Source organism: Aphelocoma coerulescens, chromosome 3 (assembly GCF_041296385.1).
Source record: "Aphelocoma coerulescens isolate FSJ_1873_10779 chromosome 3, UR_Acoe_1.0, whole genome shotgun sequence".
Classification (NCBI taxonomy): domain Eukaryota; kingdom Metazoa; phylum Chordata; class Aves; order Passeriformes; family Corvidae; genus Aphelocoma; species Aphelocoma coerulescens.
This window is the reverse complement of record NC_091016.1, coordinates 106,512,761-106,518,645: the sequence shown is the minus strand read 5'-3', so window position 1 is coordinate 106,518,645 and position 5,885 is coordinate 106,512,761.

The window sequence follows — 5,885 nt, the reverse complement described above, 5'->3', positions numbered from 1 at the left end:
TCGGGTGCAGTTCCGCTCGCAGCCGGCAGGGGCGCTGGCGGCTCCTGGTGAGCAGGGCAGGGGCGATGGTTCCCCCGCGGCTGCAGGGGGCGCTCTGGAGCGAGCTCGGGGAGCACGCGGCACCGGTGACCTGGGATCCTGCGGAGGGATGGAATAAAAGCTTCACAAACCCCTGGGCAGCTGATCCCGGTGTCCGGCCAGACCCTTGTGAACAGCAGGCTGGAACGGCAGGCTGGAACAGCAGGGACGAGCACAAATCCTGGGTGGCAGACGAGATGTATACAAACTGTGGAGCTGCGGTAGGAACCCCCTGGAGGTCTGGGCAGGCAGGGCAAGCAGGGCTACAACGTAGCGAAGGCTCAAAGCAATGGCAGGGGCAGGGCGGCCACAGCCCGGCTCCCAGCAGGACAGGGAAGGTGGGCTTTGGGATTCTGGGGTTTCTCCAGAAGCAGGAAAGCAGCTGAAAATGCAGCCTCTCTCTCTGTCCAGACTCTGGGAACTGACTGCATACCAACCCAAGTGAAAAAGAGTAATCAGATGCACCCCACCCCAATGGCTAGGTTTTTGTTTTTCTTAAGTACCCAGCAATTTGTCCCCCTAGCAACTTGTATGGGGAACATTCCTTTAACAGAAAAAAACCCAGGAGAACTCCTAAAACCCCAACAATTCCAAAAGATGTAGAGAAGAAAAGAGTGGCTGTGACTTGTGAGTTTTATCAACTCTTTTACTAATCAGAAATAACTTTGAATTTATACCTGTGATGAGAGTGAACCCAAAGCCTTGCACTATGACAGCAAGCAACGAGATGTCACCTCCTTGAAACATCCTGTTATGAGCAGTAATTAAATGCTAAATTCACCTGAGTTTTCATATGCATTCTTTATAGAATTTCTTCATATAATTCAATTTCAGGACTAATCCCCAGAAGATTTTGCTAACAGCAGTATAAATTAATTGAAAGGTATCTCACTTTCTTAATAAAGTCATCCAGCTTTCTAATAGACATTGAATAAAATTAATGGAATAACTTTGACAGTTTGTCTCACAGGTGCCTTTCAAACACTGCAGCACTGCTTTGATCTGCTACATGGACTTCAATGCTTTTATTTTCAGTGGACACAAATGTATCATACAGCTTAGCCAATGTCAGCATAAATAAGTTACTTATTCAATATCAATAATCAAAAAATTCTTTTCTCGCCCACAAATATAATTTTTCTTTTCATTCTTGCATTAAAGACCTCTGTTAGTGTAACAGAGCAGGGACAAAATGTCCAGGTCTTTCCCCACTGGGTGAGAGCTGGGCTCTGTCTTGCCTAGCTCTGCATCTCACCATTTTTCACTCATGCATTTTTGGCTCCACAACTATAAAAAGAGCAAAAACAACCCCAAAAGCTGGCAGTGAAGGCATCTCCTTGGAAGGGTGGGCTGAGACCGCGAAAGAAAAGAGATTCATACCCAGCGGTCCTGTGCTGACCACTTGGCTATATCTTTTAAAAGACACCATCTGTTCAGGTTGCCAGTGGATGTAGGCATTTTCAGTTAAGAAGAGAACATGTAAGTAATTAGTGTAATTTTACTTTACAGCTCTCCGTAAGCCTCCAAAGCTGTAGCTATTTCTGTGCTGTCTGCAGAAAGATTTTAAGTATGTACTTTCAGAAGAGCAGATTGTGTTTCCCAATAGTGCTTTGCATCCAGTATTCAGATCCTTTTGCACTAAAATTAGGTATCTCAGTTAGTCACATTAATTCCCTGGTCCACTTTCTACCTTTGTATCAGTATTTCATTAGCATGTCTCTCCTGTGAAAACAAAAATATGACCTTTCTGCTCAATGGGGATGAGGAACCTGGTAATTTGCTGATGGAAATTAAAGGCTTCAGGTATGCTTTCTTTAATTGACAGGCCACAACTTCCGAGATCTTTTCTTTTGTTCAGGATCATTGGAGTGTATTGTATTGCAACTCCCTCCTGGGAATTTGCAAGCAAAATCTGGTAATGTTTTTATACAATTCCTGCCCACAGAGGAATATTAAGACCATGTGGCTGACAGCAAGATGACCAAAGTTCTGCTAAATTTTCTGCCCAGAAGTAATTGTGGGTGTGCTATGTACTACGTATCAAACATGTCCAAAAAGCACAAGACATATTCTACATGTATTTACCTTTTTTTAAAATCTACAATAGCTAGAGTATGCCCAGACATTTTGATGTGACACATATTCAGTAGATCAGGATCAGATCTGTAAGAGTGGACATTCTGATCCAGTGATAATGGTCTGAAGTTTCACAGTGAACATATCTGATCTACAGACATTATGATCTACAGCTCCTGCTGTGCTGAGGGCTGTCTAGAAATCCTGGTCGAATACTCTGCAAATATTCTGCTCTGACAAGATTTCTAGGAATGAAGATGGACTGTCCTTGCAAAACTGAAATTCATGTTGACTTAGTCAGACTGGATAACCCCCACTCTACACTGCCAGTCTGTGCAGTTTCTCTGAACCATAATCCTTCAAATCATGCCTGTTTACATTGCCTTTTAATGAAATTAGGCAGGTAGAAAAATATTGACTAAAAGAGTTGCCAGATCTTAACACAGCCTCCACTTCTTATATTCTTTATATCTATGCAGTTCTTATGAAATTGTTGATGCATGATGCTTCAGAAAGGATTAAAGAATTGTAACCTTATTAATACTACTCAACAGTTTTTTATAGCTAATAGATCATCCCAGCTGAAGCAAATCTTCGTTGTATGATTACAGATTTGACTTACAAGGGGTTTGATAAAATATGCTTAAACTAGTAGAAGTCAGTTGATGTAGCATTGCACAATATTTTGATTAAAATTTTGACAATATCATATTTCAAGTCTACAGTAAAATGATTACCTTAGAGTTCCTTAAAAGATAAGTTAATGGTTAATCATTATCCAGTTGGTACATTTCAAGTAGGATTAATGACGAATATGTCATTGACCTCTTACTATCCTGAAGAAAACTACTGGAAATGCAAGTCCATGCTGACATAGCTGTATATAATATAAAAATGCCAGAGTTAAAAATAATAGTAAAAGAAGTAAGTTTTTCCAGAAAAACCCTAAAACTTTGAGCAGCCACCTGGACTCATTTGTATAATAAGTATTTTAATGCAGCAAATTTGAGGCTGTATTCTAGACACTAATGATGCTACTTACAAATGGGGAAATATGTTCTGGATATCACTGACTCAGAAAGGGAATTAGTCTGATCATAGTTGATAACAAACTGGACACAAACTTAAGGATAACTGCAATGCTAAGACAGCTGATATCAATCTCTAATCTAAGCCTAGAATGTAACTGAATCAATGTCCGTAAGTACCTACATGGTAAAGTGATTTGACAGAATATATGAGCCATCTATCTTGCAAACAGAGACATAAAAATGTGCATGGACTGTCAGCTAAACCTAAACAATTTCAGAATAAAATAAGGTATAAACACTTAACTGGGAATGCAATAGATTTACACATCTTGCAAGGTAAAGTGAACCCTCCTCTTCCTGACCTTAAGTCACACCAAGCTTAGCAGTCTATCCAACTCTGCCACTCAGAAGTTAGGGCCTGTGCAGGAAACACTGAAAGTTTTTTTGGTGAGAATCCAGGTTAATCAGATAAAATAATATGGCACAAATGCTGCGATATATCTTAAAATATACCAAAGGAATACTTTATTATGAAGATGAATTATTAGGAGTTAGGGTGAGACAGTTATTACTTGTCTTGATAGAAAATGATGATTCACTCTTTCTTCAATTCAAGTACAGAGGTACATTTTGAATCATAGAATAGAATCACAGAATGGCTTGGGTTGTAAAGGACCTTAAAGACCATCAAGTTCCTACCTACCTGTCATGGGCAGGGACATTTTCCATTAGATCAAGTGCTACAATCCAGTTTAAACGCAGAAAAGCAAAGAAAGCTAAGTCTCTGTGCATAAACCGGAAAGAACTTAGAAGGTTCAAAATATTCCCAGAAACAAGATGAAAACCAAATGAGGTTAGATGTTGATGCCAAAAAATGGATGTATTTTATTTAATAGTAGAGAGGCAAAGAGAAGGAAAGAGAAAAGAAAGAAAGAAATAGAGAAAGAAGTGGGGGGGGGGGGGGGGTACAGGGAGAGGTGACAGGGGTTAGGTGGAAGCATATCACCCATCTGAGGGTCCCAATGATGTCTCGTTGCTCCCCTCCATCTGGTCTGCTGGTGGTGAGGGTCCCCTGTCGCTGCCGTGGTCATGCCACCACACACCGCCACATGCCACCACACCACACACCAGAGTACAGAATTCTGTGGATTAATATACAATTTGGGCCAGGTGGGAACGCCCACATCTCCCTTGCAGAGGCTGGCTTGACACTGTCCCTTGCAACACTGAGGGTCTGTTGCATCATCTCTGGTGCAGGGTCTGGGGACCCCTTTGAGGGGGGCCCCTGTGATGGGCCATGTCACCCCTTCTGCTGTGGATAAGCTTCCCTGCCCCAGGTGAGGCCCCCTCAGCTGGGCTCCTCTGCACAGTGGAGGATGGGCAGTCACTGCACCTCTGACCACAGGCTTTTCCAAGATACCCAAAGCCTCTCCTCCCCCCACCCACTCTTTGGTGCAAGGGTCTGTTAGAGCCTGGCAGCTGATAGCCCTGGGGCTGTGGGCTCCATGTTGGAGGTGTTAAGCTTGTGCTTTGTGAATGTCCCCAGCCCTGAGTTGTTAGTTTATCTTATCTTCATCAGTGACTGGTGTAAGGCCTCAGTCATGGCCCCATTCAGGGTTCGGTAGTCTTCTTTGCAGCTTTTGTAAAACAGTTTTAAAAGTCCTTCATGAAAATGTTTAAGTCATCAATTATAATATTTCAGTCTCTGACACCAAATTCCTCAAAACTCCATCCTACCAGGCCTTGAATACTCCCAGTGATAAAGCATCCACTGCTTCCCTGGGCAACCTGTTTCAGTGGGTCACCACTCTCACAGTAAAGAACTTCTTCCTAGTATCTAATCTAAACCTCCCCTCTCATCCTTCAGTTTGTCATTCCTATTTGTCCTACCACTACAGGTCCTTGTGAAAAGTCTCTTTCCAGCCTTCTTGTAACCCCCTTTATGTACTACAAGGTGTTCTAAGTGCTCCCTGGAGGCTTCTCTTCCTTCAGGCTGAACAGCTCCAGCTGTCAGTCATCTCTGTTTTCCTGGCTCATCACAACATTCAGCAAAATTTAGCAGGCTGCCCTTCACTAGTTTTTCTACCGTAGAAAAACTGAATCCCAAGTGGTAGGACAACTGAGTCTGGTCTCTGCAGCTGTGGTGTCAGTGCTCATCCACGGCACACACAGACCCCTTCGATCTCTTCTGCTCAAGTCACTTTTCAGCAGCATCCATGCCTATTTTCCTTTGAAACCTTTTCTCTCCACCATATCAATCCGTCTGTTTTATCAATAATGAAGAAGCCACCAAGGAAAAAGAAAACTTTAGGACACATTCACAATCAACATGATCATATAAATATCCAAGAGAAAACAAACTGAATATGCCTTTCTCCCCTGAGACAATTAAAAGATTTATTCATCAGTGATTTCAGGTTCTCACAATTTATTATTTAGCATCTGAAACATGACTGCTGAAAAACTCAAAAGCTGTGTTTTGCATAATTTTTGTCTCTAAGTGCATGGTTATGAAATAACTTAAGCAATTCCTTTGTACAACCCCTGAACACAAACACACATGCATTTAACCCCATGCCCCAACCCCAAAACTTACGTGGTTAGGGAACCCTAAATACTTTCTTGGAAGAACATATTCATATATTTATTTTGGCATGTTGATCAATGAAATGAATTTTTGGTGATAAAAGTAATTACTCA